This window comes from Apis dorsata, unplaced genomic scaffold (assembly GCF_000469605.1).
Source record: "Apis dorsata unplaced genomic scaffold, Apis dorsata 1.3 scaffold_1026, whole genome shotgun sequence".
Classification (NCBI taxonomy): Eukaryota; Metazoa; Arthropoda; class Insecta; order Hymenoptera; family Apidae; genus Apis; species Apis dorsata.
In genome coordinates, this window is record NW_006264125.1 from 69,509 (window position 1) to 81,506 (window position 11,998).

An 11,998-nucleotide genomic window follows, 5' to 3' on the forward strand; every position below is an offset into this window, starting at 1 on the left:
AAAGAAATCTCTCCACATCAATAAAATGCAAAAATTACCGACTGAAATCTGCAAGCAAGAAAAGTCTGTGCGCGTATCAAGTAAAAATTTCGAAATTTGGGATACAATAATTGCCATATGTGAAAAATTCACCCGGTTTACTCGCTTAGAAGGCATGTGTACGGATCACGGGGACGGATTTCTTAAAATAAACAAGCGCGAGATATCGTGTTTCCGAAGTATTCGGGCAAGTCAAAACATCGTGCGACACTTGTGTTTATCATATCGCCATTTTCCTGCAAATAACCTCACTTTCGATGACAAACAATATGCTCGGCAATACTTCTTTACACGCTACAATGATGAATCGATGAATCAATACAATATATGAATGCTTACATTATTTTCTTTTTTCATAAATTAAAAATAGCGTAAAGTAATCCTTTAAATTTAATACGATTCAAATTATGTATACATTTTTATATTCAAACATTGAAACGATTCACTTATACCTGTCTGTGACTCGATTCCGGTATTCTGATTTAAACCGTAACTTTGACTTGACCAAGTTATTTTAGATTATACGAAAAGCAAACTATTTCTCGACAGTGCCAGTTGTATGGAATCACAAGTCTACACCGAGAATTCGTTTCTTTTATTTTCACACTTCTTCAAAGCATTCACGTGCCGGTGCCGAACGCAAAGAGAGACCTATTCATAAATCGAGAGGCACGTCCCGGCAAAACACACGTGACTCGACGTATGATCCTTTGAGATGTGCTGAGTTTCGCGCATTCCTCTCTATATAAATTCTTTGGCTCGAGCCAAGTGAATATAGATGTCTATATATTTGTCATGCGATTAACCGTGCCCGCGCGACGTTGAGTAGCGTGATTAACACTAGCTACCACGTGAGCCCTGATACATATACTATGGAGAAAGAAACGAATCCGTTGAAAGTACTTGTACTATGTACAATACAATACGAAGCTTATATATCGGTTTTTCTGTCTCGTGCATCAATTGCTTTGTTTAACGTACCAGCTTTTCATTATTTTTATTTGCAATATTATTTATATATTATTTAATTAGAATCAAATGGAAAATATATAAAGTAAAAAATTAATTATTATTTTCGAAGCTATATAAAAAATATTGCAAATATAAATATGTATAGAATTTTAAATAATATTAATAAGTTAATAACATATTAATAAGTTAAAAATCAATGATTGAAAAATTATATTGAATTCAAAATTTAAAGAAGACTATCTCCCTTTAACGAGAACAAAAATAAAGTCCGTGACAATCATCAGAGTCATTACAGGGAAGTGGGAAAAAGATATAGAAAGCGTTCAACACGAAACCGTTCTAGAACATCTAATATACGTCACATCGACAAAAATGAAATACGGCACCGAGAATATCACGGTGCAAAAAATATCCCAGACGCGTCGCTAGACGAATCAAATGACCGCCCATGCATTTCACGCGATCGTTTATTCCAACTCGACTGAAGTTAGACGAAGAGAATATTAAGAGAGGAAAAAAGAGGAGAAACATGGAGAAACAGAAGACATGGTCATCGTGTTTATGCGTTGTGAAACGTGAGAAAACAGTCACATTTGTTCAAGTGATTTTGAGAATTAAAAATACGTCCAAGCTTTCGTAAGGAGGTCGATATATCAAGGACAATCGTGCCTTATTTATTCGACCGCGCTCTATTATTGGATTTGAACTCAACTGACAATAGGATCGAAATGGGCATAATAGAATTTACATTGTAGTCATTGTTGACGCGATGATGCGTGTACGCCATCGAAAACGTAACAGCGTACAATGATTAGTCGCTGGACCGAAGAAAAATGGCTTATTTCGTAAATAACACTTGTATGTAACGATGTAATAAATTGAAAATTAAATAATCACTTTCAACGCGTCCTATCGCAAACAAAACCTTACCTATAGGATGTTATGCAAGTATACGACGTATTTCAATAAATCGATTAGAATGATTATACATAATAAATTTTCAAAAAAGAAACGTTTGAATAAGATATTTAAATTCAATTAATAATAAGAGTAAAGATCATGAAATAACCAAACTTTATTAATCATGATATTATCATCAATCTTGGAATCTTGAAAACTACGTATAAAAAATAATATACTAAAGATGATTAATCAAAATGATTTTTCGATAGGAAGAACAATCTCTATCTTGTTGCTATTTCATACTATCTGAAAAAAATCTTTGTTTTTTAAATACATATATATATATATTCTAATGAGTGAAAGCTATTGATTTGCGTCAATCAGCATCGATGAAAAACGAGGTAATAATTAAAATTGCGAAATGTACACGATGACGCTCTATTCCTCGATTAAAACACAATAGGTATGAACATGATATTCTTATTCGAAGCATGCGTCGATAATTAGATATGCGCGACTTTCGAAACGGCAAATAAATGGCAAATTTATTAACATATTGGTCTTAATTTTGTTAAATAATCGAAAAGAAAAAAAAACGAGAAAAGCACACACAGATAATTGATCTTGAATTCATAGACAAATCGAGAAAGAACGAGTCTCGTGTTCGAAGGAAATAAAAAGCTTTACGGTGAAGGGACTATTACTCGAGACATTTGACACACGAGAGCATGCGCGCCTGTCGCAACAATGTATCGTCACCCTTTTTCCACCACTGTGCGAATGCTGCACTCTCTTCCCTCTACAAGGGCAAACTACTCGCTTTACGAAGGTGGTAAGCCTAGTGGTAGGCCTTGGTCTCACCGCGAATCGACGAATAGCAAGAGCCGAACCGTCGGACGCACGCATTCGCGTGATGAGCAACGCCAGAGGCAGTCGGTCGCGTTTTACCTACTTTAAAACATACATCAGCTCGCTAAACTTCTTTAACACACAACGGCCACGTTGTCTTCGTGGCTGCGGCCAATTAGCCGCATATCGTGTAGCGAGAATCGCGATGAATGTGCAAGTAACTACGAGAGGGGGTCACGAGAAAGAGATAGAAAATTATGCTGCTGCACGTGAATAAAATTCATTTACGTGAGACTTTAGAAAACTTTTAAACACATCGCTATGAATTCCTTGAAATCCCAATAAACTTTGAAAGAAATTGATAGAATCGATAATGTACGCATGTTTACGATGTTTTTTAATCTTTCTACGTGAGATCATATATTTTTATTAGCTAATTGTTTAAACTAATTATTGTATATCAGGAAAATTATACATATATGTCATGGAAATAATTGAAATAGCACATAAGGAATATTTCTCCCGGAAGTTGTTTGGTTGGATACCAAGCACCGAGCATCGATTATTTCTTGTTAAACATGCTGGTAGATTTCAAGGTGACCTTCATTTTCTTTTCTTCCATGGAATGCTACATTTTTTGTGTCTCGAGTGCAATAACAGTTACGGAGAGAAGACAGGCTATGCAGCAAGATATTATCAAGGCTATACATACTCATACATTGATTTATAAATTAAGGATGTTATATGTAATGATATATGTATATATAATATGAACAGTTTTGAACATGTTCTAAATATAAATATCTACATTGTATTAGCAATCCGCATGGAACACGTATTAACTTCCTGTATAATGAGTACAAAAAATAATCTATATACACGCGCGTCCAATAACTTCGATTTCAATAATTTCGAATAAAAACATAAATTGTCAATCAAAATCGTCATTGCACGTCTTGCGCTCACACCCAGTTCTGACCTTTCTGCATCGATCGCTTGTTTCGCCTTAATTATCCATTTCTCCAGTTTATTTAGTCTCGATAAATTCTCGATCAACAACCCTTGCCCCGGGCGGTATTCAGGTAGGTCTTACTCTCTAGAGTCGGCAAGTTGTTCTCTCTTACTCTCTCTTTCTCTCTCTCTACGATCCTGTCGCGTATCTGGAATGTTCGTGTGAGGTCGCGGCAAGCGCATTAAGCCATGGTCCGTGCATGAAACCCACCGTCGTTCAGCGTCGCCAAGCCGGCAATAAAGACTAATTGAGATTAGCGCCGGCCGTGCTACGTTAAGCAGGTGGCCGCCTGAGAAAAAGAAAGCGGAGAAGAGCGAGTACGATAGAAGGAAGAGCGAAGATAGCAAAATAGGGACAGAGATGTCACGATGAGACACATTCCAAGTTCGCTATCATAGTATATGTGTAATACTGTTCCGACGGTTGTTGGACACTGAACTGTTCCAATGAACGACTTAATTCGCGCAAATACATGATCCGTCGGCTAAAGCAAGGTTTACAAAAAATAAAATTAATGCGATCTGAAACGAGAGAAGGCTGAGGATTGCCTTGGCTAATTGAGATAGGTAGATTAGGTAGATGCAGGTTTACATGGTGGGGGTATTCTCGATACAAATGCCATCTGTGGTATTATATGATACATTACACTGTGTTTACTGATTAATGTCATGTTATATGCAGGAAATACTAATATGATTTTTCTGCCAGGAAAATATGCATATTTACTTCCTCATATATACTCGGTAATGTAAAACGTATAATAAGACGTATAAAAAAATTATTTGTTGTTAAATAATTTATAATAGAAAATAATTTTGAAAGTTAAAATATGAAAAGTTTACGTGCTAAGCTACTATCTTAAGTATTGAGGGATTATCAAGCATTTCCTCTCATTATCTTATAATCCAATTTCATTCAGTTTATTTTCTAGACAATTATCTTTAATAGCTATTTAATTTGAAATTAAAGATTAAGTACAAAAAATGTGGCTTTGACTTATCTGAATTTGTATGTACACGTGTTTAAAATCAGCTGGTAATTCACACGGAAATTATCAGGGTCGACAGGTAGTCGTGTACTTTAGTCTCACGGCCACCAGAAATCAATCAAGGTAGGTCAGGTAGGTATCTACAAATGTGTTCATTAACTTCAGACCTTTTGGTCTGAAGATTTGTATTCTGCCAAATGAGATCGATTAGCGACAAAAGCATTTTAGCACAACTAATTTAATTTTATTTCTCTTTCCAGGTATATTTCTAGAACATCATATTTTCTTTTATTATACATGATTGTAATTAGTTTATGTTAGTGTTAGTTTAATTGTATCAGAAATTTAAAGGAAACTAAATCTAGGAAAATCATTATTATTTATAGTTGAGAATTCCTTCATAGATTTTTCTCAGAATATATTATCTTTGGACTACGAAAATTATCTAGATTTTCCTAGAAAATTCGCACAAATATCGCTGTTTTTCTAATATTAATTGAACATGTGAAAAAAATCTTTTTTAATAATTTTTAATTTGCACAGATACACCATCAAAAAAGAAAAATATTGTGGTTATTTTTTTTAATTTATTTTTATAATATATTTAGATCAAAAAATTATATTATTGCGTTCGAAATTCGTTATGCTAGATTTACACGAGACGGAGACGTTTGAAAGACACAGTAATGATCGGTTAATTTGCTTCACGATGAGATATCGTTGCTCCCGTTTTTATTGTAGTCATGATAACCGAATAAAGTGCTGCACTGTGTGATGTCACTGGTGATAAAGCAGTATCTAGAGACGATTTTTACTCTCATCACCGCAATTTTTGCAATAGACTTGGTGCCAATGGTTTTCATGTTCCATTTAGACTACGCCATGAAATACGGTTTTTGACATGGCGGATTCTATCCAATATAGAGGTAACGTAACTAGATAAGGCAGCAGCCATGGAGCAAGTACAAAACGAGAGTAAGAAAGCCACTAGAGAGAGAAAGAAATAGGGCAGAAAGAGAGGCCACAGACGATACTGACTCTGCTAGATCCTTATAAAGAAGAAGAACGAACCACTTTAGATCTCTCTTCGGAACGATCCAAGTTTCATGTCGCAGATCGTGTTAAGTCTCTACTTGTTCCACTCTTTCGATGAATTTTATTTGTTGCAAAAATTTCGTTAAGAATTTTTGTAAAATAGATCATAATAATATATAAATATATAATTCTAATTTTTAAAATAATATCAATAAAAGAGTATTTAAATTTAATAAAAAAAAAAAACAGTTAAAATATTATGCATATTTGCAAAATATTATAAAACTACAGAATCACTTATAAAAATCATAATTATAATCTATATTGGGACAAAACTTTTTAATCTCAAAAATATGGATTTATTAATGGCGCATTTTTATATGTTGATCTATTTTACCTATTCTAAACAAATTTTCGAGATATATATTTTACAATTGAAATTGCAAAAATATACAATTATGTGGCAAATATACAATTATGTACCATGTAATAATAAACGGAATCTATCGTAATCGAATATGTTTCAAATAATATTTCTATAAAAAATTTCACAGACTTTGATATAATATTTCCGACATGTATCGGCTTATCGTAATATAAAAGTAAAAGTAAATACATCGATAGTTCGTCGGTAGATTCTAAAACTAATTTTAATTGAAAAACATCGTATCAATTCAGCTTCAATTATCGACAAAAAACTCATACTATATCAACAAATAATAAGTATTACACTGAAATGTCTTTAAAATCATTATTTAATATTTTAATATATATATAGTGATATATACACATTTAATGTATACATACATCTGTATTATATATATTATACCTATACGTATCTATCAATTTAATAAATTAGATCGTATAAATAATACTCTTCGATTTTCCTCTATTAAAAACAACGATAGAACTCCGTTTATTTTAACTCTGTAGGCGTGTAATATATATGTTCTATTACATTCTATTAATCTTTATACAGATGTTCGCGAAATTATATGGCTGAGTCAAAAGTGAAGGATCATACTAATAAATTCTAACTTATATAATTTTTATTTTCTAATTAACAATCATTCAGTCAAAAATGATCCAATCATTAAACTTGAAGATCAATTCAATTTGAGGGTTAATAAATTGAATTTATTTATCTAATTTATTAATTTGTTTTTCAATAGATTGAAATAGTAATAAATTTCTGAAAATTTTACAAGACATTTCTAATCTAATTTCTAATCATATGCATTTTTATCATATATTTTTAAATAATAATGCTAATACTATTCTTGTTTCAATTTCATTAGAAATTAGAATCAATTTGCTTCATTGATATATATTTAAGTATAAATATAATCAATTGTTTATTATTTATGGAATGATAAAAGCAAACTTGCTTATATTCTACAATTTTATTCTACAATTTGATTGAAAACTCTATTTGAGAATATTTAATTTATATGTTTTTACATAAATTTTAATTTCAATAAATTAAATAGATTAAAAATAATTATAGAAATTATAAAAGTATTCTCATTTGTAATCAATATATCACAACGACATTTTCATCGGTAAACTGTGCACGATATTAGATATCTCATACTCTTTCTAACTCTTACAGGTTTGGGGTCAACGTATAGTTCCGAAGTTGTTCAACTCGAACGTAAACCGCTTACGGTATGTGGATGCAGTTAAACGAGTTATTGGTTGTTCAGATATACGTGTAATTTAAACGATGCGGCAGAAAAGAAAATTACTACGCAGCCCCCACGGCTTGATTCGCGTAACGAAGTCGATGTTCGAAACGCGTCGCCGCAAAAATGTCAACGCGACGAGCACTGTATCATTACGTTAAGTATGTTTACAGATTCACGCTTTAACGGACAGTATAATTTATGCCTTGTACTTCATATCCTCGTTGATAAACCAACGATGCGCATGCGCTTTTAAAAATTCATTACATTATTCTTTGATATTTGTTCGATCGATTCAATGTGTTTCGAGAATGAAAAGGAATGAAAAAAAAAAAAAAAAAAAAAAAAAAAATAAGAACTTCAGAAATATTCTGATAGGAATTTAATTATTTTTTAATAGATCTAAAAATCAAATATAATACGTATGTTAATCAAGAATTTTATATTTATATTACAAAATTATTGCAATATTATATATATATTGCAATAAAATATGCAATATGGCATATTTTAATAGTTAAGAGAATAAAATATATTTCTTATATTTATTTGGAAAACTTTTTTTTTGCAAAGAATAATAATAGAAAATTTTGTGATTAAATATATTGTGAATATGACATATAAGCTATACGCATGTGTGACAAATTGTAACTGATTCACACGTTCAGAATTAATCTTTTTTTAATTAGAGAAGAACTATATTTTCCTATTAATAAATTTAATAAACTTCGATTGAAGCTAATTTTATGAAATTAATTGATATTTATTTTTTTTTTTGCCTGATTTTTTTTATCATTTCTTCATTAAATTGATTACTGGAATCTAAATTCGATACGTTATAGTAATTCGATCGTTATCAAAGGTAAGTATTACGCTACGTAATCTAGAAGCAACTGTAATTAATCTCAGACTATACAACCGCATTTCCTCGCTTGAAACATTTTTGTTCAAATTATTTAACCTCGTATATGTATTTTGCAATAGAACGAATTGCAATAGATTCGAACGAAAACTTTTAATTATTTATATGTATATATTATTAAATAATTTATTGAAATACTAATATTTAAAATATAAATTGAGAAAAGAATTATATAATATTCATAGGTAGAATCGAATTTTCAATTCATTGAAATAGCAACATATGACGTGTTCATGGTTCCATCATGCAATAGCTTTGCACGGTAAACTAAAATATACATCCATTAACTTGTTCTGACATCTGGGTCAGAATTAGATGTTTAAGAAATAATTACATTATTTATCTGATTGTTACTATCTATGAATTATTTTCTTTTATTATTTCTCTCAAAATATTTTATTTATAAATACGAACAGTAATACACGAATAAAATTAATATTAATATTTATCAAAATATAAACGAGATGAAAAAGATAATAATAAATACATCATGCAGCATTAATCAATGAAACAATCGAGAAAAATTCGATTCCCGCTTTTTTCACGTGACTCTTTCATTACGTAAATGTGGCAGATTATTCGTTCGAGAATTACAACTAACTTTGGTATTTTCGAGCATTTCCTAACCTTTAAAGGAAAAAAATTGCATGTATGTAAAATCACACAAATAAAAATATCGAATGGCAACATTCTTATATAATAACACTCAATATTGACATCAAGAAATTTTGAATTTTTTTATGTTTTCATGATTGATCAAAAATGTGTGCAATATGAAAAAAGAACGAATTGAAATTAAAAGACTGAAATGGCGACTTACCGGCGGCGCGATGAGGTCTCCTAGCCCAGTCTTCCTCGATTAAGGGAGCAACTCTTCGTGTACGAACAGTCAGAGGACAAGAAATGACGATAAGTAAAATCGATAATAGACTATTGTGGAAATGCATCTTCGGTACTTTTAAAAAAGTTTCGTGATATCTTTGATTCTCTTTCTATCTTTCTTTCTTTCTATCTCTTTCTCTCTTATTTTTTCTGTCACACTCGCGTTCGCGTACGTCCAATTCGCTGTCTCGTCGCTGGCACTCGTACACGAGTGCTTCAACGCATATAGCGCGTTTTTTCTATGCGTTGTCTCTCTTTCACTTATACGTTTTTCTCTCTCGTATTTTCTATTTCTACCTCTTTTTCACTCTGTCTATTCCTTACATTATCTGTCTCATTCTATACACCTCTAAACACGTATGCCCTTTTTCTGTCTAGTCTTTAGAGCCGCAACACTGATCTATTAACGAACATTCACTGCACAAAACTTTCTGCACTCTTTACGACACTGCCTGTTGTCTCACACCATCTCTGATTCTTTTTCCGATCCTGTATCGCGCGACGATACACCGATGATATAAAGAATCGTTCGCGAATAATAACAATAATATATATGTAACGACACAATGACGGATATCGCGGCAACGTTTATGATCACGAAAAAGTCGGTGACAACGCGAGTATGACGATAGTATGCGTACACAGGTCGCGAACGTGTGCGATAATGATTAGAAACAATCAGCAGCGGACCAGAGAGACCGTGTGTTAGCCGCAATATTTACTGCAGATAACGCGACGAGGTATCGTGCACCGTTCGAGACACGTTGAACGAGCGCATCCGACGGCTTAATAGGCTAAGGTATACACGCAGGTTCGTTATTCTTCTTTTTTCTCTTTCTTTCTTTTAACCAGTTCCACACATGCGGAGAGATCTATCTATTTATCCTCTTTTTTCTTTCTTCCTATATATATATATATATATTTAGTGTCTCTCTTTCACTCTTTCTTTCTTTGTCTGCTCGTCTTTTTGCACTATCGTTATTTATTTCTCTTTTTTACCGAGAGAGCACAGAGAGTTTGTACAACTTTAACTCTCTGCCTGTTCCCCGCCGCTCTTCTTTCTCGTTCTCGTCGTCGTCGCGCGTTCCGTGTTACTGCGCGCGCGTTTTATAAGGCGGTACACAACGAGCGACGAGTTTCAAGACGAGAGGGACACGAAACAGGGAGGTAAGCAAGCCGTATAGTGCTTGGCACTTCTCTCTCTCTTCTTTTCTCTGTCACGGTTTTAACCGGCGCACAATTCCACGCACCTCCGCACCTCACTAACTCTCTTAACCTACGAGCCCTGTATACGTTGTCGTGTTCCTCACGATGCAACAACGCCGGTATGCGCATCTGATATGGCTATGATTATTCCGAGACTTTACGGTAACAAAAATGATTTAGAAATGAATAAACGTAATTTATCGATAAAAATTAACGAATGGCGACCATTTTCGATCGTCTCTGACACGGATGAGACTCACTTTGAAAACACACGCTTGCGCTTTTCGCGTTTGACTTGCCGGTTCGTTACAATTGAATGTGATCGTCAACGCCAAATCTTGACCAAGTTCGCGAAGTGTTGCATTGCGCTTGCGCAGTATAGCGATATTTTGTGTCCGTATATATCGATTATAAAAAATCCGACAATAATTGCACGATTTTCAATTAGTGACGTTGACACTAAATCTTTTTTTCACCCATTTATATTTCGCTGTTCACCGGCCTCTTTACACGCGAACCAACAGACCAGCGTGCGTCTGACACGGTCGGCGCGTGACTGCCGTGACTGACTAACCGATCGTGAGTGACTGACTGGTGGGAAGCTGTTACTTGACTTGCTCTCTACGTCCGTGCCGCCACTGAATCCGATGTATCTGATCATCGGCACCACCGTCTCTCTCCTTCGGCTGCCTCGCTCGAAAAAGCTTTTGCTTTCGCGCTTGCGCCACGACGAATTGCTTTTTCGTTTTCGTATACGCGTGTGCAAGAGCGTCGTTGGTCAGTACGTGACAACTTCACGTATTTATATACGTGTTCAGTTACGTGCGCACACTCCGTGTGTTAAGTTACTCAATACATACGAAAGACGAGACAGGACACGGCTTTGCCCGCGGAAGCGTCGCTCTGTCTGGCGCTTGCACTCAGTATTACTAGTTTATCTTTTCTTCTCTTATAATAGTTTTTAACCACGTGCTGTATATCGTAATCATCCGATAGATGTCAAAATTTGATAAAAGATTTAATAAATAATATCAATTTGCGTGAAATGAACAAACGTGGTTATGGCGCATCAAATTCGGCAATGATCGTTTGAGATATCACGTTATCTATGAGCAAACGAAAATGCCAATCTTATCAATTTTTTTTTTTTCTTTCGTTTTCAAAATCAATCGATCACGAGATCATAGTACAATACTTCGAATAACCGGCTCGCACCGTGTCTTTATTCACTATTTTCCTTCCGTTGCTATCTGTGTCGTGAATTCAAGGAACGCGTAAGTACATTTCATATCCTTTAGAGTGCGCTGAATGGCTTCAAGGGTTCACGTGCGTGGGAGATGTCGTGACGGTAAAGGAACTTTTGTTGTTTTTGTGTTGAAAAAATTATTATCCCGATATATCTCGATTATTCGGACGAAACACGACTAGAGCACAGACACGATGCGCCGATGTAGCCAACGATGACAACTGTCCGCCGGCCAGTCGAGTCCGTCGCTTTTATGGGG